Here is a 21,811-nt window from a genome sequence, read left to right as displayed (position 1 = left end):
AGATCATTAATATTTTAAATTCACAAATTAGTGAGCTGATTTGCATTAAAGACTATTCTCTTAAACATTTTAAAAACTGACCTTCCTAACAAAACACCAACTATCAGAGCTGAAGCTGACATATTTTTCTGGTCTGCTTTGAAGCTCTAACCCTTTTAGGGCCTTAAAACAGTTGAGCAAACCTAATGATGGAGGTATATTTTCTTGTTCTAAGCTGATGGAAATAAGAGGGCAAATTCAAATTAAGAAAAAGTAAGTGTAGGCTGGATGTAACGAAATTTTCCTTAATTTAAAGAGTGAACAATTATTGGAACAAGTTGCTATTTAGGCGTGTAGAGGTAGAGAGCTTATGTAAATTTAAAGGATTAGATAAACACCGGGACATCTGCATAATGTTCAAAAATATTGTTCCAAATACTACTCTGCATTTTGAAAAAAAATTCAGTGGTTTTCTCAGAAAAGAGTTATCACTTTCTAATTCTGATTTCAAAAATGACTTCCATTTGTTTCCATCATGTCAGGTTTTCTCAAAAATCACAAAAGAAAATTTTAATTTTTACAAATTTTTATTCATTTTGTAGAATTTGTGTACTGAAATTATAACAAAATGCTATTTTGACCAGACTTTTTTTATATTTAAATACACGTTGAAAACAAGGACAGTGTGGTAAAAAGTCCACTAAACACACCTCATTTTAAGAACTGATCTACAATGCATCAAATTTTTGTTTCTTTGATTTTCTTGGAGATCCTTATACTTTACAGTCCCTCTTCAGTACCTAGCAGTCAGCCACCATGTTGACATTCCACCTCTCACCCAGTTCTTCACTAACAGTTACTAGATTTTCTGGGAAGTAGTTGGCATGGGAGTGTAAAAATTGCAACCCGACAGTCATGTTGCAGCCTAGCTTCAAAAGTTTACCAACATGTTTTCAACTATATTCTTGTAGTCTGGATCCTTGTTGTTCCCTAAGGTCTGAACCTGAAGCTAATCTATGCCTGCTTTTCTCTTTTATTCAGTGTTCCCTCAAAATATCGGTCCCCCATCACCTTGCAAATTTGAGATTGAACAAAAATACTTTGTTTTATTATTTTTTTATTTTTTATTATTTTTTTTTTTATGAGAACCCCAAACACGAAAGGTATCAAAACCTATAGTACTTAGTACCGTGCATGGGTTGAAGGAAAAGTATGGGGAGAGGGGGGATGCCGGAAACTTTGCTCTAGAGACTAAACATGGCTTTCACCACTTCGAGCCTCCAATAAGCAAAGTGGTGGTATTTCACAGGTTGATGAAAGTCATCTACCACCTGTTTTAGCTTCTCTTGGGTGACTGATGGGAATTTAGTACAACTGTAGTTGAAACAGAGATCTATCTGAGGTAAAGCTTTCACAAATTTTCATCAAATCCAGTTTGATGTGGAAGAGGGGGGGGGGGTCTACCAGTAGTTTACAAACTATATTCTTTGATCCAGGCAACAACTGCCCCTCTTTGGCAAGACCTTGCCATTCCAGTGCTTACTCCTTGCTTGACTTGTCCCACTCATGCAAAAAGCAAGGCATTTTTGTGTAGCCAGATGACTATCCAAGTAACATGCCTATCACTTTAAAGTCAGCACAGACCAACCAACCATAGTTCATACTTAATATTTGTCAACAAATGCAAGTTCTCATATGTTTCTTTCAAATTCACAGAGTGAGCTATACTGGAATTTACCCATATTTATTTCCACTGTGGAGCAACATACCTTCGAGACTCCTCTTCGATGAGTTAATAAAATCCCCACTTTGTAACCAATTCCTAAATAATTCATTAAGTCATTTATATTACTGCAAAAAACCAACCAATTGTCCACAGAAAAGTAGAGAATTAGTTCTCATTCTCTGTGTCTATACCATGAGAAAAACATCCCATGTGCTAGAATTTTTGACTTAAGTCTAGAACCAAGGAGTTCTGCAGATTTCTTTGGTAATTTTTAAATATCTTACCAGATCACTGAATTTATTCTGTGAAAACAGTTGAGAGCTAAACTCAATGTCTCCAGGCATGTAAACTTCAGTTTCATCTTTAGAAGCTTCACTTTCAGCACTCTCTGCTACTACTTTTTTCAATATAAGTGGAGGGCATGGAATCGGCAGTTATCTCCATGTGGGAGAGATCTAATGGCAGATGGAATATTAGGATACACAATGCCCCTCTTACTCTTCAAATTGAGTACTGCATCCAGGTCTTGAGGCCTCATTTATTGCAGCGGCTGGAGACTAGGCACCTGCGAGGTGATCTGACTGAGGTGTACAATGCCTTGAATGGGTTGAGCAGGCTGAATTCTGATGTGCTTCTTCAGCTTGCATAGTTACGAACCTGAGGGGGCATATGTTAAAACTGAGGAAAAACAGTTGTAGAACAGATGTGTGGAAATTTGCCTTTAAAAATAGCCAGCAGGTGGTTAACTGCTGGAACAAATTTCCATCTGTCGTGGAAGTTTAATAGCTTAAATAAGTTCAAAGCAGAACGGACAAACTTTTAGAGGGACTGGTTGTGTGTAAATTTTTTTTTTGGCTGATGCTACATAAGTTCATATGCTTGCTTTCTTGCATCGCATGCCTCTATTACTACAGTACTACTACATTAACTAAGCAAAAGTAACAGTCATTACAGTAGCTTGTCAGCATATGCCAAATCGTGGGAATTGCAAATGGCATAGCCCTTTTACCATTTTTTTCATAATCTCAATGGTTCAACACAGGTCTGGCAAACTTTATGTGGAGCCCGTTGTTTATCTTGGTCACCAAGTTTCACTCCAAAATAAGAACAATACACTTTTTTTTTTTTTTTTTTCAAATTCTGCAATATCTTGTCTTTGTTTGAGGATTACATAACTTCCACAAATATAACAAAATAAGTTCAGATTGTGAAATACTTGCATGAAGACATTTTACTCGCTTTTCAGAACAAGTTTGACCTAATAACCTCAAATAAACTGAGCTTACACACTGATAAACAATGCTGTATGGAGCTTTCAAGGTCATGAAAGAAATGACTGAAGGCAATTGCAAACATGTTAAGATTTAGTTTACAAATCCCCAGCATTTACTCCTAACTTAATTTATTAAATAAATAATAACCATGACATAAACTTAACTGATTTATGAAAAAATGGTACTTGATAGAAAAAAATAAATGTCATTTTTGAAATCAGCATAAAAAACTGAGTTAAAAAGTTATTAGTTTATAAACATTGAAAACATGCAGAGTGGTGATATTATTGAACATTAACAGCAATAACACTGCCAACTATTTGTAATAGCACTCAAATTTCTATTTATGAAGTTTCTAAGTAGCCTAAATTTTTTAAAATCTAAACTTTCAAAAGTAAAAATAAATTAATCATAAAATTAGAGCCTCAAAATCTTAAAATAGCTAATGCTATTTGTCCTTGTTGAAACAGATAAAGCTAGAAGTACCATCTTGTACTTTTATGTAGCTCACAGGATTTACGTAAATCCAGTAGTTTTATCATGTACTGCAGAACAAACTTTTCTTTCACAATGTGTTGCCCAGGTATTTTGCTGCCTTCAAAGAAATGGCATTGCTAAAAAGGTCCATTTGTCATTCACTTAAGAGATGAAATACTGCTATGGCAGCCTGTTTCAGGATTTACTGATCCCTCTTAAATAACAGGTGGTTTCTTTTAAGAAATGGCAGATTAATCTTTTGGAAATTTTATTTCTTTGAAAGCAGTGAATACCAGGGAAACTTTATATGAATGCACAGCCTGTTCTTCTGTGATTGATAAGACTATTGCATTAACTAAGCATTTAAATGCTACTAGTTACAAAAACACAAGACAATCCTCCAACTTCATATAACTGGATGCAAGTTCCTGTATTAAAGTTGTTTATAAGTATAATTGCAGTCTATTGTGAAAGTTTACAAGCTATTGAATCAAGGATATTAATTCATCTGATGTTCAGGGAATGCATTATGTAAGTCTAATGTTAAGAACTTGGAGAAAGAAATTATTTAGAGTTCACTAATATTTACAACAAATCACTAATATTTACAAAAAGCAAGAGAATTTCTCAGTATGCTCGAAGGTTATTTCCATGACCTTATAACATATTTCCATGTGATAAATGTAATTTTTTTTTTTTTTTTTTTTTTTTATGTGGACCCAAAACACGAGAGGTATTAGAACCTATAGTACCGTGCTTGGGTTGAAGGTGGAGAAGACAAAAGAAGATATTTGTTGACATTGGACTTGAACTTCTGTAAATTGTAATTTTCAGGAAATACGTATGAAGGAAGGTTGTTCCAAAAAACGGCAGTTGAATGAATAAATGAGGAAGATGAAAAGTTGGTTCTGTGGGTTTGAAGTTGGACAGTAAATGGATGTTGGCTAGTGGCGGCATGTGTTCGGACTGTTTTGAAAGAGAGCAGGAATTATAGAAGCCAATTCAGAAGAACAGTGCCCATGGAAGTATCTGTAGAAGAGGCATGCAGCAGAAACAATGCATCTATGAGAAAGCGAGTGGAGAGACGAATCATTAATTAACCTAACTGCCCTCTTCTGAATGGAATCAAGAAGCCTGAGAGAGGTTTTGGGGGCACCACCCCAGACGTGGGAACAATATTCCATGGCAGGGCGGATTTGCGATTTATAAGAGTGAGCAGCTGTTTGGAAGAAAAGTAACGCCGAGAGCGAAAGAGAAAACCAAGTTTTTTAGATGCAGAGGAAGCAATATTTGTAATGTGCTTGTGCCAAGAGAGATTAGAAATCAGGTTAATCCCCAAAAGACATATATCATTTTGCCTAGAAATCGGAGTGTCACTAAAGATAAGAATGGGAGCAGAAGAATCCTTTTTGGAGTTATAAGACAAGACTGAGTCTTAGAAGGGTTGAAATCAACTAAGTTGTCTTTGCCCCACTGGAGAATTACCTGAAGATCGGCATTTAAGGAATTGGCAGCAGATTTTCGAGAAGTTGAAGCTGATTGAGCAGGACAAGGTTTCTCAAAATGGAAAGTTGAATGCAATGTGCTATCATCGGCAAAACTATGGATAGAATTTCCAGTCAATGGAAGAAGGTCATTGATATACAAGAGGAAAAGAGTGGGGGAAAGAACTGAACCTTGAGGGACACTGGCATTAGTGGAGAAGTTAGAAGACAGAGAGCCATTTACCATCACCCTCAGTGAGCGATCAGAGAGAAAACTAGACAACCAATTACTAAAAACAGTTGGCAAACCATAAGATGGAAGCTTGTTTAGAAGACCTTTATGCCAAACACGATCAAAAGCCTTTGAGATGTCAAGAGCAACTACTTGTGTTTCACTGAACCTTTCCATTGAATTAGTCGATAAATGGGTAACATAAGCCAGAATATCTCCAGTGGATCGACACTGACGGAATCCATACTGGTGATTGTTGATCAAACAGAAGGTTTCTAGGTAGTTTAAGAGTTGGCAGTTAATTGATTTCTCCATTACTTTAGAAAGAGTAGAAGTAATTGCAATGGGACGATAATTGGATGGGAGGGATTTGTCACCCTTTTTAGGAACTGGCTGGATATGAGCAAATTTCCAAGCAGAAGGAAAAACACCTTTGGAATAAGAAAGTGGAAAAAGGCGGCAAAGAATAGGAGTAAGTTCAGGAGCACAGGTTTTGAGAATAAGTGGAGAAATACCATCAGGACCTGGAGCTTTCTTAGCATCAAGGTTGGTCAAAATCCTACTGACAGCCTTTTGACGGAAGACCACAGGAGGCATTGAATGGAGCGTGTTGGGAATGGTGGGAGGTGTTTTACCAAGATCATTAATACATAAGCTGGAAGAAAAATGGGATGCTAGCAGGTCAGCTTTATCCTTGGCTGAAGTGGCAACAGAACCATCTGGTTTGGACAGAGGTGGGAGCAAAGATGGGCAAAAGTTGCGGCCAATAGCTTTGGCACTCTTGCCAAAGCTATTGGCAAGAGTGCCAAATTTTTTGGCATTCTGGTCTCTACCAGAATGCTCGGCTACAATTAGGGCAAGAAGCAAGTTCTCTACTCTTAGCCTGTTCAAACTCTAGTCTGGACTGATTAATAACTGCTTTACAACTGTTGCGAGCTTTGGTGTAGGCAGAAAATGAAACTGAAGAATTAGAAACAAGCCAATTACGATATGCAACATTCTTCTCTTGGACAGCCTTAGCACATTTATTGGAAAACCAAGGTTTAGATAAAGGACGAGATTTTAAAGTGGAGTGTGGGATAAGGGATTCCATTCCTGCAAGAATAATTTCACTGACTCGATCTGAGCAAACGTTGACATCAGAAGTTTTGAAACAGTAATCCGACCAAGGAAAAGAAGACTCGCAGTTCATCCCATTTTGCATTCTTGTAATGCCAAACAACACGTGGTTGGGAATAGCCATGAGATAAAGGTTCCATTGGAGAAGAGACAATCACCAAGTTGTGATCTGAAGTGCCTAAAGGACCTCTCACCTCAACCGTGTACTTAGAAGGGTTGTTTGTGAGAAAAAGATCAAGCGTATTGGCTGTATGATTAGGATTGTCTGGTATTCTTGTAGGTAAATGAACAATCTGTGCTAGGTCATTAGTAATTGCAAAAGCCTCAGCATCTCGACCTGCTGGGTCGGTGTGACTAGAAAACGGAAGCCAGCTGGAGTTGTGAACATTAAAATCACCAAGGAAAATTACTTCACTGTTAGGAAAGTTGAACTGGAGAAAGTTAAGTTGCAAAGAGAGGAAGTCAAAGAGCTCCAAGTGATTAGTGGAGTTGGGAGAACGGTAGAGACAACAGATGAATTTGACACAATGAGGTAGAGAGATTTTAAGCCAGAGAAGATCAAAGAGAGGAGATTCCAAATTGCCAAGTCTCTGACAGGGAATATCAGAACAGACAGAAAAACATATTAGCATTATAGAGGCATATGATGCAAAAAAGCAAGCTTATATAGTATCGGCCAAAAAAAATAAAAATAATAAAACCCCCTGCCATTTCGCTCATCCATTCATTCCAAATGTTTGTCTAGTTCCGGCTTTAAGTTGCTGACCTCAACCTATAACAGATGGAAGTTTGTTCCACCTATCAACTACTATTAAAGTCGAATTTCCGCACATTTATTTTACAATTGACTTTCTTCATTTTGAATTTATGCCCCCTCAGGTGAGTAATCTGAGCAAGAGGAAGAATCCTATTAGCATTGGATTAACATTCAAGGCCTTATACACCTCAATTAGATCACCTCACAGGTACCTGTCTCCAGAAGCTGCAATCTGCAGAACTTAAGCCTTTCTTGGTAATGCCAGTATCGTTGCCTTTCTCTGTACTCATTCCAGCAGCTCAACATCTTTCCTAAAATGAGGCCTCCAGACCTGTATACGGTACTCAAGGTGTTACCTAATCACTACCGTATACAAGGGGGAAAATCATCCCCTTATCCCTGCTAGCAAAATTCCTGTATATCACTGACAATACACCATGAGCTACTCTTGCAGCCTTTTTGCATTGCTCAGAAAATTTCATATCTGACTGCACAATACCTGCCAGGTCCTTTTCATTCTCGACAACCCTGAGTGCAGTACCACCCAGTTGATACATTACTCTGGGGTTACTGCTACCCATATGCAGCACTTTACATTTGTCAATGTTAAACTTCAGTTGCCACCTCTCAGCCCATCTGCTCAACTTTGTGAGATATTGTTGCAGTAGCATACTATCATTATTGTCATTAACAACCCTGCCAACCTTTGTATCATCTACAAACTTAGACATTAACCCTGATATACCTTCATCAATATCATTGATAATTACCGAAAACAACAATGCGCCCAACACCAAACCCTGTGGACTGACTAATAACATTAGTCCATGAAGAACAGTGTCCATTCATAACCACTCTGTCTTCCCCCACTCAACTATCCTTTTATCCATTGTAGCAACCTGCCCTTAATGCCATACTGCTCCAATTTGTACAGTAGTCTTCCATGTGCTACAGTATCAAAATCTTTCGTAAAATTCAAAGATATGATATCAAAATTCTTAGCATCCAGCTCCAGTGACCACATCAAGGTATCCAATCAAATTTGTCAGACAAGACTTCCCTTTAACAAACCCATGCAGTGTCTGAACTATAACTTGTCTACATGATCTTGCATTGCTTCCTTAACCAGTGAATCCATTATTTTCCCTGGAACAGAAGTTAGGCTAACAGGTCTGTAATTACGTGTGTCAGCCTTTCATCCCGTTTGTGAATTGGGGACACATTCACACATCTCCAGTTCATTGGGTCCTCCCCTGAGTCCAAGGAAGCTTTCATAATTATTGCTAAGGGTTTGTTTACTTCCTTTGCTGCCTCCTTTAATATAACTGGATAGATACCATCCACCTCTGGTGCCTTTTTTTATGTTTAAGTTCAATTTCATCTCCAATTTTTCTCTCAGTTATTATAAAATCACTTAGATCCCTGTTAGAGTTTGATAAACTTCTGGCATTCCTCTCCTTAAATAACTCTTGTGAATGTAGATGCAAAATACTCATTCAGTTTATCAGCTACCTGAGCATCATCAATAGTCAAACCATTTATGCTAAGTGAACCAATCTGATTCATCCCTTCAAGAATTTACACATGTAAAGAACTCTTTGCTATTTTTCTTTGCATCCTTTGCCAGACTTCTTGTAATCTGCCTTTGCCTGAATAATCTACTTTGTGACTTGATTACAGACTAGCTTATATCTGCCATAGGCTTCTGTGCCGTGTGATAATTTATATGTTTCCCATGCATTTCTCTTCTCTGCCACGAGCCTCAATTCATCTGACATCCATTTAGGCCTAAACTTTGAACAGTATTTCATAGTTAGTATGAAAAGTCTAGTACCCTCCAAGATTAAGTCCCTGAAGACTTCCCCTTTAGAATTTGCTGTTGGTAACATCATCAGTTGATCCCACTGTATAGAATTTAAACTCTGACACCACTGTAGTCACCTTTATGAAAGCAAAATCCCGTCCCCTTACTCCTGATGGTATTTACATCTTTAAGTAAATCCCACATCAGTACACTGTGATTACTGCCACCTAGTGATTCCTTTATCTGCAGATTCTTAAAGCATGAAGAATAACTGCTGATAATCAGATTAAGAGTATTACTCGCTCTGGCTGCCTCTCAAACATGTTGCTGTAGAAAACAGTCATCCAATAAATCCACAATTGCCTTGCTAGTGTGTGAGTGACCAATCCACAAGTTCCAGTCAATATCTGGAAAGGTAAAAATCCCCCATTATGATTATTATTATAAGTCATATGGTGCAAGGAAGCCTAAGGTTTATGCTGCACCAGCAAAAAAAAAAAAAAAAAAAAAAAATTCCCAAGTTACCCTGAGAGAGAGTCAGAAGTAGAAAGGAATCACCAAGAAAGAGAAGAATGATGATATCCAGCTCAGGACCCTGGGTGTGCCAAGCCCATACTCACCAGATGTGAGCCCCTGGGGTTGATATAAGACATTCTGATTTACTGGTTCATTCTATTTCTCTGCACAACTGCTCATTATACTCAACTGATTCATTAGGCCTATAACATACACCTACTCTCTTTTTCCTTTTCCCAGTGCTTATGTCACACCAAACTGACTCAGCATTGCATTGTCCACCAATGTCAATTGGATGCACTTCCTTAGATTCACTGCACTGCTTATATCTGTGTGGCACCACGCCTCTGACACCCCAACAATATCTGCTTTTGATGCCTTGACCAGCACTTCAAATTCATCCAATTTATTTATTATACTCCTAGCATTGGTGTATATGCAAATATACATACCTATTCTTACTCTTAGTTACCTGGCCACCTCCATAGCCAGGTGGGAAAGAGCAGCAGTGCGTAGCACACGCTTCTTGATTAGACCGGGTTCGAGCTCGTCACCACCAAATACGGAGGATGCGGAAAGGTCAGGGAATGACCACCGCATATCCCGGAGCAATATGGTCTTATTTGCTAATGCTCCTAAAAAAAAACCCAAATAACAAATCTTAGTTTCCATAACACAACCCATGTATTTACTTGTTCTGTGATGACTCCCAGCAGCCCTCGAAATCCCCAGTACCTTGCTTTCTAAGCTGCTGCTCATTCCAATAGAAGCAGTGCAAGAATCACTTTCACCTCTGCCTGTGGCTACCATTAATCTATTAGTCTGTGAATGCCACCAAGCTAGCAGTTTTCCGACACACCTAATGCTGCCTCCATAGCATCAGGAAATATTCTTGCACTCTTTCTATTTAAGTGTATCCCATCCCTGTAGAAATAATCGTTCCTCTAAGCAAACTGCTCTTAAGTCTATTGGTCGTAAGGTAACAAGGAAACAGTTAGCCACCAAAGATGATAGGAAGAGTGCCCCAGCTACTGAAGGAGTCAAGAAACCTCATCGTTACATGTCGGGTATGGTCGAAGAACGACCATACCTGACCTGTAACGATGAGAAAGAAAACTCCCTTTCCAACATCTTGTTAATGAGATTGTTCAAGGTTTTAAGACCGACCTTCGTTTACAGAGTTCCGCTGTAATGGCACTGCAGGAAGCAAGTGAAGCTAACTTCGTAGGTCTCTTTGAAGATACAAATTTGTGTGCTATCCACGCAGAGAGTTACCATTATGCCCAAAGACATCCAGCTTGCCCACCGTATTCAAGGAGAGTGAGCTTAAACTTATTACTTAAACAACCATATTGTGGGCACTGAGGTCAAGCAAGTCAAATTTGCTTCAGCATGCTTGACTTTTAGCCAGTCTGAGGATGTGTAGGTATTTAAAGAGCATACTACAGCAAGTTGGTATGTACACTCCCATCTAACAGTTTGGAATCACAGCACATGACAAATTTTTTATTTATTTTATTTTTTGTTAAGCATTGAAAAATTTACAGAAAAAAAAACATTGAAACGATTATTATTAACAACTATATTGATTTTTCATCAAAATATCATACATGAGATTTTATCACTGCCTTACACATGTGGAATTCTCTCTTAATTAATATTATTCCAAGCGATCTACAAGGTTTCCCATAAAAGCTCTATTGGGTTTAAGTCAGGTGACTGCAGTGGCCACACCATAATCTGCAATATCCATTCCTATTGTTTTGTTGCCAGAATGTCCCTGCACAGCTTAGAGATGTGCTCTGGGTCATTGTCTTGTTGTAACATAAAATTTCTTCACAAAATTGAAGTCCAGAAGATATTACTGTATGTTCAAGAATGTTTTTATAGCCTTCTTTTCTTAAAATTCCTTATTCTGACAATGTCATCCACTCCAGAAAAACACAAGCAACCCTAGATCATGATGGAACCACCATTGTGCTTGAATGCGGGCACTAAACAATGTGACACCATTTTTGTTTCAGTTGATCATCTCACAAATTCTATGCTTGGATTCAAAAATTTCAATGGGTTCATCTGTCCACAGTAGGTTTTCGATTCTTTAGTTGTCCAATGTTGATGGCTTTTAGCCCAAGCCAACTGTTTCTTTTGATTTTTCGGTTTTAATAAGAGTTTTTGGACCACTACACAACTGCAAAGTCCTGCTTGTTTAAGATGAAGTTTTACAGCGAATGTAGATACAAGAGTTTCTCTGTTCCTATCGACTCCAGTTTGGATCTCAGGTGTAGTAAGTCATTGATTTCATTTAGAAATCAGTGTTGTCTTATCTTGTATTACTGTTGGTATGCACAGTGGTTTGTACTTTAAACTGCCAGTCTCCATGAATCATTGAATGATAGTTTGTATTCCTTTAAGTGAAAAACCTAGTTTTTTGCCAATATTTCACATGGAATTACTTTCTTTATACAGAATTATAATAGCACTTCTTTTTTCAGTATTTGCTTCCTTATTTCTTGCATATATATCACGAAACACATAAAATTTACACCATACACTATTTCTGAATAACAGGTGTTCGATTTTATAAGTTACAGCTCTTACTCCTCAATTTATATTACAGCAAAAGACTTTAAAATTATCTGCCAGCAGCACCCAGACATGATAGGAGGGAGTGTATGATGAGAACCTTGTCAATCAATTCAACCCTGGAGGGATTGTGCAAGGTACATGGGATAGAATTTTTCTTTCTCAGCATGGTCTGTGCTTGTTAACAGGAGAGAGACTGCTTCTACAGCAATGGGATACGGTTAAATAGATGGGATGCAAGAGTGTTTGCCAATGTCAAAGCAGCATTAGGTGGGTCAGAAAACTGCTAGCTTGGGGAAATTCACAGACTAAAAAGTTAACAATAGACGCAGGCAGAGGTGAAAGTGATTCTTGCACTGCTTCTATTAGAATGAGCAGTGGCCTGGATGGTCGGATGTGGGGGGGGAGTCATCATGAAACAAATAAATACATGGGGTGCATTAGAGTAACTAAGAATAAAAATAGGTGAATGTATACTTGCATAAACACCAATGCTAGAAGATATTGTTGGGATATCAGAGATGGTGTCACATAGATATAAGCAGTACAAAATTGGAATTTGGAGAGCACAATGTGTACAGAAAGGATAGGAAGGGAAGAGGGGTTATGCTGTTAATTAAGAAAAACATAAAATCTAAGGAAGTGCATCCAGCTGACATAGATGGACAGTGCAATGTTGAGTCAGTTTGGTGTGACATAAGCACTGCGAAAGCAAAAATTAGAGTAGGAGTGTGTTATAGGTCTAAAAACTCTAATGAGTACAACAAACAATTGTACAGAGAAATAGAATGAGCCAGTAAATCAGATTGTGTTATAATAGGGGATTCTGACTTCCCAGATATTGACTGGAACTTGTGGTTGGTCACTCGCATGCTAGCAATACTTCGGTGAATTTATTTGATGATTGTTTTCTGCAGCAGCATTTTTGAGAGGCAACCAGAAAGTGTAATACTCTTGATCTAGTTATAAGCAGTGATTATTCATGCACCAAGAATTTACAGATAAAGGATCAGTGATCACAGTGTACTAATGTGGGGTTTACTTAAAAATATGGTGCCTCTGTAGCCAGGTGGGCATGAGCAGCAGTGCGTAGCAGACGCTTCTTGATTAGACCAGGGTTCGAGCCCATGACCACCAAATATGGAGGATGCAGAAAGGTCAGGGAATGACCACCGCATATCCCCGGAGCAATATGGCCTTAGTTGCTAATGCTCCTAAAAACAAAATAACAAACAAACTTAAAAATATATAATTACCATTGGGCAAAGGAAATGATTTTTGCTTCCATAAAGGAGACTACAGTGGTCTGAGACAGTTTTTAAATTCTGTACAGTGAGACCAACTAATGATGTTACCAACAGCAAATTCTAAGTGGGAACCATTCAAGGAACTAATCGTGGAAGCTACTAGGCTTTTCATACCGATTAAGAAATATTGTTCAAGGTTTAGGCATAAATGGAAGTCGGATGAACTAATGAGACTTGTGGCAGAGAAGAAAAATGCACAGGATGCATATAAATTATCAGGTGACACAGAAGCCTATGGCAGATATACGCTAGTCTGTAATCAAGTCACAAAGGGGATTAGGCAAGCAAAGGCAGATTACAAGAAATCTTTGGGAAAGGATGCAAAGAAAAACAGCAAGGACTTCTTTACTTATATAAACTCTAGAAGGAAAGTGGATGAATCAGATTGGTCCACTTGATATCGATGATTTGACTGCTGATGATCCTGCTCAGATAGCTGATAATCTGAATAAGTATTCTGCATCTATGTTCACACATGAGTTATTAAGGGAGGAAAATGTCAAAAGTTAATCAAACGGTAACAGGGTGCTTAATGATTCTGTAATAACTGAGAGCAAAGTTAAACATAAGAAAGGCACCTGGGGTGAATGGGATCTAACCAATTATATTAAAGGTGGCAAAGGAAGTAAGCAAACCCTTAGCCATAAATATGAGAGCATCCTTGGACTCGGGAAGTTCCCACAGACTGGAGATGTGCAAATGTATCCCCAATTCACAAAGGGGAATCTAAGGTGACATGAGCAATTACAGACCAGTTAATTTAACTTCTGTTCCAGGGAAAATAATGGAATGACTGGTTAAAGATGCATTGCAGAATCATCTAGACAAGACTGCAGTAATAATTCAGACATAGTATGGGTTTGTTAAGGGAAAGTCCTGTCTGACAAATTTGATTGGATACTATGATGTGGTTAGAAAGGAACTGGATGCAAAAAATAATTTTGATATCATATACTTGGATTTCAGGAAAGCTTTTGATACGGTTGCATGTGAAAGACTACTGTACAAATTAGAGCAGTATGGTATTAAGGGTAAGTTGCTACAATGGATAAAAGGGTGGTTGAGTGGGAGAAGACAGAGTTGTAATCAATGGATTCTGCTCTTTGTGGGTGACTCCACTAATGTTATTAGTGGAGTCACCCAGGGTTCAGTGATGGGCCTACTGTTGTTTTGTATATTTATCAATGATATTGATGAAGGTATATCAGACTTAATGTTGTAGTTTGCAGATGATACAAAGGTTGGCAAGGTTGTTAATAACAATAATGGCAGTGTGCTACTGCAACAGGATCTAGAAAATTTGGGAAAATGGGCTGAGAAGTGGCAACTGAAGTTTAACATCGACAAATGCAAAGTACTGCATATGGGTAGAAATAACCCCAGAGAAACGCACCGTGTGGTACTCGACTTAGGGTGGTAGAAAATGAAAAAGATCTGGATGTAATTGTTCAGTCAGATATGAAGTTTTCTGAGCAATGCAGACAGCCTGCCAGAGCAGGTCATGGGGTATTGTCAATGATATATAGGAATTTTGCTAGTAGGAAAAGGATGTGATTATCCTTTTGTACAAGGCAATAGTCAGGCCATGCCTTGAGTACTACGTACAGGTCTGGAGGCCTCATTTCAGGAAGGATGTAGAGTTGCTTGAGCATGTACAGAGAAGGGCAACAAGATTGGTGAGGGGAACGAAGGGGGGGTCCTCTTACTAAGAAAGGCTTAAGTTCTGCAAATTGCAGCCACTGGAGACTAGGCACCTGCAAGGTGATCTGATTGAGGTGTACAGGTAGTTCTCGACTTTACAAGTTAATTCGTTCCTAGCATGTGCTCGTAAAGCGGGAATTTATTTCCCATAGACATAAGGTTAAAAATAGGAGTTACGTTCTCAACAATGAAATTAGTTAGCTAATTAGTTTGTTTAAACAATGATTGATTTATCAAAAGAAATGAAAAAGTAGCCTGTAAAATTAAGCAAATTATAATAATAGAGAAATTATTTACAACTTACAAATGTTAAAGAATGTTTATTTTTCATCAACTAAATGCACACTAGTTGTTCACGCATTATTGGCTTGGCACTCGCTGGTTTGTTGCACAAAGTTGTCTTCTTCAGCAATGTTTCAAGAGGCATTTGTTTCCAAGATAATCTTCTCTTTTAATTATAAATTTCGTGATTGCATGCATAAGCATTTTTTAACGGCACACACAAATTGCAACTAACCCGAATCGCATGGAGTAACAAGCGTATGAAGATTAAAAAAAAAGGGAATGAAGAGAAGAATCTGAAAATTTATTTGTTTTTTATACGATTGAAGATTTCAGTACATTTCACTATAATAACGTAAAAAAAACCACACAATTCCAGCTATCAGTATTTTCGAAAATGGAAGATCGAGTTTACTACCTGTTTATAATTGTTTGCAGTAATAGAAAATCCCAATAAACCGGAAGTGCAAATTGTTTTATGGTCGTGACCTCTAGAAATGTGCTTTAGAAAAATATCACAAATGCGTTTAAATTTGATTCTTATAACGGAACATATGATAACGATGAACGTGTAGTGCATTTTAATGATTGGAATTGGTACCTAATACAATTTACAAACCACACTCACGACCTTTTATATGGTCTTTTACATGCTCGTGACCTTAAAAATTACATACATTTTAGAGATAAATAGCTTAGTAATACAGTGAAAATTTCAACTTCCAAGATCTTGAAACGAATTACCAAAAAAACAATGTTATTGGGCTCACATTACGATATTTTAACGATACGACGGAGTCTCTGGAACCAATTAATATCGTAAAGCGGGGTACACTGTATTGTATAGCTACGCACGTGGTTTGGAATGCGGTATTTATGAATGTTTAACATTAATTTTTTGCAATTAATGTTAATATTTGATTTTGTTGATACTTTGAAAAAAAACTTGTAAAGCAGAACTGCCTGTATAAGGCCTTGAATGGGTTGATCATGCTGAATTCTGATGGGATTCTTCTGCTTGCTCAGATTACGAACCTGGGGGGGGGGCATAAATTCAAATTGAGGAAAGACAGTTGTACAATAGATGTGCAGAAATTTGTCTTTAGCCAGCAGGTGGTTAATTGTTGGAACAAACTTCCATCTGTTGTGGTGGAGGTTGATAGCTTAAATAAATTCAGAGGAACTGGACAAACTTTTAGAGGGAATGGATGTGTGAAATTTTTTTTTTTCCCCTGGCTGATGCTACATAAGCTCATACACTTGCATTCTTGCATCATATACCTCCATTACTACTACAGCATGTGGTAAAGAGCTTTGCTAAACATACTTAGTAGTAATTCCATGTAATGTCCTCAAGTTTAATGTAAATATTTTACAAGGACTCAGAAGAAGGTGATCTTATAAGCCAGCTTTCCTTTTGGTAACTAGGTTAAGAAAGGTAAATAAACATCCTATTTTTTTAATAATTTCATATTATTAATATGAAATAAAACAGAATATTTCCCTTTCTTTTCAAACATTAAAAACATTGCCTATTTAACACAAATAGGCACTAAATTGCATACAAATAAATTTAATGCCTTCGTGTTTCAAGAATTAAATTTATTTGTGTACAAATGTCAGCTGGCTTCTGCATAAATTCTGAAAGATAACATTTGTGATTTTTTTTTTTTTTTTTTTTTGATTTGGTAGTTGTTGGCGCATCGGCTTCTGTGGCCATATTGCACCTCCAAAGGTTTTTGCAGTACTTTGATCCAAGCCCGAGGCGGGAATCGAACCCGCGACCTTTGGGTTGCCGGGCAGGTACTTTACCCACTCGGCTAGCCCGGTCGGCATAACATTTGTAATGTTTAAAAAAGGGTAAATAAACTTTCCTATCTCATAAAGCTAGAACTTTTAGAAGAGTTCTGGGTAATAACTGTATTCTTAGCAAAATTAGCTGAACTCCTCCAACCTATATGGTCCTGCTGGAGTATGAGCAAAACAAATCAAACTCAATGACGTACATACATCATTAAATTTGATGAATTTGAGGTATTGTTCAAAACATCAAAGGCAGATATTGTTGGGATATCGGAGACACGGTGTCACACAGATATAAGGAATGCAGAACTGGAATTTGGGGAGTACAATGTGTATAGACAGGATAGGAAGGGAGGAGGGGTTATGCTATTAGTTAAGAAACACACAAAATCCAAGGAAGTGAAGCCAGACAACATCGCTGGACAGTGCAGTGTTGAGTCAGTTTGGTGTGACATCACTGGGAGATCAAAATTTGGTGTGACAGCATTCGGAGATCAAAACTGAGAGTAGGAGTGTGTTATAGGCCTAATGACTCTGATGACTATAATAAGAAACTGTACAGGGAAATAGAGTGGGCCAGTAAATCAGAGAGTCTTATGATGGGGGATTTTAATTTTCCAGATATTGACTGGAATTTGTGGGTTAGTCACTCACACACTAGCAAGGGTTTTATAGATTTATTGGATGATTGTTTTCTACATCAGCATGTTCAGGAGGCAACTAGAGGGAGTAATACTCTTGATTTGATTATCAGTAGTGATTCTTCATGCATTAAGAATCTGCAGATAAAGGAACCACTAGTTGGCAGTGATCACACTGTGCTGAAGTGGAATTTACTCAAAGAGGTAACTACCATCAGGGGTAAAGGGAAGGGATTTTGCTTTCGTAAAGGCAACTACGATGGTCTGAGACGGTATTTAAATTCTATACAGTGCGACCAACTGATGATGTTACCAACAGCAAATTCAAAATGGGAAGCATTCAAAGAATTTATCTTGGAAGCTACTAGGCTTTACATACCAACTAAGAAATTTGTTTAAGGTTTAGGCCTAAATGGACGTCAGATGAACTAATGAGACATATGGCAGAGAAGAAAAATGCATGGGATACATATAAATTAATGGGTGACATAGAAGCCTATGATAGATATAAGCTGGTCTGTAACCAAGTCACAAAGGAGATTAGGCAGGCAAAGGTAGATTATGAGAAATCCTTGGCAAAAGGATGCAAAGAAAAACAGCAAAGAGTTCATTACCTATGTAAACTCTAGAAGGAAAGGGATGAATCAGATTGGTCCACTGGATATTGATGGTTCAACTGTTGATGATCCTGCTCAGGTGGCTAACAAACTAAATGAGTATTTTGCATCTACATTCACACATGAGGAGTTATTCAGGGAAGGAAATGCCAGAGGTGAATTAGATGATTTTGTAATAACTGAGAGGAAAGTGGAGAAATTGTTGAAGATAAACATAAAAAAGATACCCAGGGTGGATGGTATCTATTCAGTTATATTAAAGCAGGCAGCAAAGCAAGTAAGCAAACCATCAGCCATAATTATGAGAGCTTCTTTGGACTCAGGGGAGGTACCCATGGACTGGAGATGTGCAATGTGACCCCAATTCACAAAGGAGGATCAAAGGGCGACACAAGTAATTATAGACCTGTTATTTTTACTTTTGTTCCAGGAAAATTAATGGAGGCATTGGTTAAAGAAGCACTGCAGGGTCATCTAGACAAGACTTCAGTTATAGCTCGGACACAGCATGGTCACAAAGGAACTGGATGCAGGGAATAACTTTGATATCATATCTTTGGATCTTAGAAAGGCTTTTGATACTGTTGCACAGGGAAGACTGCTGAACAAATTGGAGCAGTGTGGCATTGGAAGCAAACTGCTGCTATGGATAAAGGGATGGTTGACTGGGAGAAGACAGTGGTAATCAATGGACACTGCTTATCGTGGACTAATGTTATTAGTGGAGTCCCTCAGGGTTCAGTGTTGGGTTCATTGTTGTTTTGTGTATTTATAAATGATGGTATATCAAGCTTAATGTCCAAGTTTGCAGACGATACAAAGATTGGTAAGGACACTAATGATAGTATGCTGCTGCAACAGGATCTAGAAAAGTTGAGCAGATGGGCTGAGAGGTGGCAAATGAAGTTTAACATTGACAAATGTAAAGTACTACATATGGGAAGTAGTAACCCCAGAGTAACGTATCAACTCTGTGGTATTACACTGACAGTGGTAGAGAACGAAAAGGACCTGGGGGTAATTATGCAGGCAGATATGAAGTTTTCTGGGCAGTGCAGATGGGCTGCAAGAGTAGCTCATGGTGTCTTGTCAATGATATACAGGAATTTTTCTAGCAGGGATAAGGAGGTGATTATCCCCTTGTAAAAGGCAATGGTCAGGCCACACCTTGAGTACTGCATACAGGCCTGGAAGCCTCATTTTAAGAAGGATGTAGAGCTGTTGGAATGAGTACAGAGAAGAGCAATAAGATTAGTGAATGGAACCAAGGGTTGCTCTTACAAAGAAAGGCTTAAGTTTTGCAAATTAGTGTCTGGAGACTAGGCACCTGCAAGGTGATCTGATTGAGGTGTATAAAGCTTTGAATGGTTTGAGCATGCTTAATGCTGATAGGATTCTTCCTCTTGCTCAGAATAATCACCTGAGAGGGCATAAATTCAAATTGAGCAAAGACAGATGTAGGATAGATGTGCAGAAGTTTGCCTTTAGCCAGCGGGTAGTTGGTTGGTGGAACAGACTTCCATCCTTTGTTGTGGAAGTTGATAGCCTAAATAAATTTAAGGGTCAGCTGGACAGGTATTTCGAACGAACCGAGGAGTGAAGTGGAAGTGTTTTTTTTTTTTTATTTTCCTTCTTTTTGGCTGATGCTGCATAAGCTTGCTTTTTGCATTATATGCCTCTACTAATGCTAAAGTTCCGTGTAATAACTGTATTCTTATCAAAATTAGCTGAATTCCACTGATCTATATGGTCATGCTGGAGTATAAGCAAAACAAATCAAACTCAACGATGTGCATACAGCTATTGTTATTCAAATATTTGCTGCAGGACACAATGGAGTTCCTCCACCAGCCATCAAAACAAAACAAAAAAAAAAAAAAAAAAAAAAAAATTATATATATATATATATATATATATATAATTTTTTTTTTTTTTTTATATATATATATATATATATATATATATATATATATATATATTTCAAGGAATATTTTTTGTTTTAATGGTTGCTTAAAAACATTTCACTACATGTTGTTGTTGTTGTTATTTGGTTATTAGCAACTAAAGCCATATTTTTCCTCGGGGATATGCAGTGGTCATTCCCTGACCTTTCCACATCGTATTTGGTGGTCACGGGTTCAAACCCCGGTCTAATCAAGAAGTGTATGCTACGCACTGCTGCTCCTGCCCACCTGGCTACGGAGCCGCCTTTCACTACATGTCACTGTTTCTTTGCTCCTCTGGTCAGAACACTGCTTTATCTTACTAGTACAGTGAAAGACTTATCCACTTTACTACTACTGGATCTGTACATTAGGTTTCAAAAATCCAGCAACTAAGTACAAATGCTACCAGATTTATGAGACTATTGTATTTTGTTGTAACTATTTAATATTATTAACTTTACTTCTGAAAGGACATCTGGCTTATAATATCAATATAGATCTGCTTCAGTAATGTGTTTACGGTTCAATCCAAACAATATTTACAGCACTGCAAGGATGACCATACTGAAAGTTTAGCCTAGATTGGGATATAAAGAGCTTATGGAAAACCTCAAACATCATAAAACTCATAAGTCAGCTTTCCTTACAGAATGGAGACCAATAATGTGAAATAACTAAAACCTAAATTTATCAATGGGCTAATAACTCTTCGCTTGCCTATTGGAAATTCGATAATAAATTTATAGGAAAATTTACCAGCAAGGCAGCAAACAGAAATTTGCTTAAGAAAGAACAAATATTTTCACATGGCGTCAATCTCTCAAATTGAAAAGATACTCTGAGTTTTATCAATGCTACATGACAAATAAGAGATTTCTCCACTTTAAATGTGAATTAGCATTAGTAAAGGCACATGCTGTACACCAATAGAAACAGTGAAACGAGCAAAGGTGAAGTTGGCTTTCTGGTCCATAAAGATATAAAAAACATTTTGGAATTCAAAAGTACATCACCAAGGGTGTCAAGACTACCACTCTTTTTCTTGGTGTCAAGACTACCACTCAGGATTTCTAAAAGGAATAAGCTAAAGGTTATAATGATTTATGCACCAACATCGAGCCATGATGATGAAGAGGTTAAAGAAATGTATACCAAAATTGAGTCTTCTAGATGAACAGAAAACTCACTATGCTATCATTATGGGGGACTTCAATGCTAAGGTTGGAAAGAGACAAAACAGCACAGAAAGGGGAACTATAGGAAATTTTGGAATTGGTGAAAGCAATGAAAGAGGTGAAAGACTTATGGAATTTGCAGAATCTCGAGGAATGTCAGTAATGAACACTTTTCAAGAAAAGGGTGAACAGAAAGTGGACATGGAAGAGCCCAAACGGATTAACAACTAATGAAATCAACTTCATCCTCACTAACAGAAGATATATTGTGAATGATGTTACTGTCCTGAACGAGGTAAATGTTGGAAGTGATCACAGAATGGTAAGATGCACAGTTGATATAGATGTAAGAAAAGAAAGAAAAAAACTGACTCGAGTAAATAAT

The 21,811-nt window shown here is 37.7% G+C and overlaps 1 protein-coding gene across 3 annotated transcripts in view; it reads right to left on the bottom strand.

Annotated features, from left to right (window-relative positions):
- The window catches only part of Taf11 (TATA-box binding protein associated factor 11), a 114,324-nt gene that overhangs the window by 68,231 nt on the left and 24,282 nt on the right, over positions 1-21,811 (bottom strand). The gene's annotated exons all lie outside the window — the stretch shown is intronic.

This window comes from Mastigoproctus giganteus, chromosome 12, assembly GCF_048544385.1.
Source record: "Mastigoproctus giganteus isolate SK-2022 chromosome 12, ASM4854438v1, whole genome shotgun sequence".
In the NCBI taxonomy this organism is placed as follows: domain Eukaryota; kingdom Metazoa; phylum Arthropoda; class Arachnida; order Uropygi; family Thelyphonidae; genus Mastigoproctus; species Mastigoproctus giganteus.
Note: the sequence above shows the minus strand (reverse complement) of the source record. Positions and strands in the feature narration are given on the sequence as shown.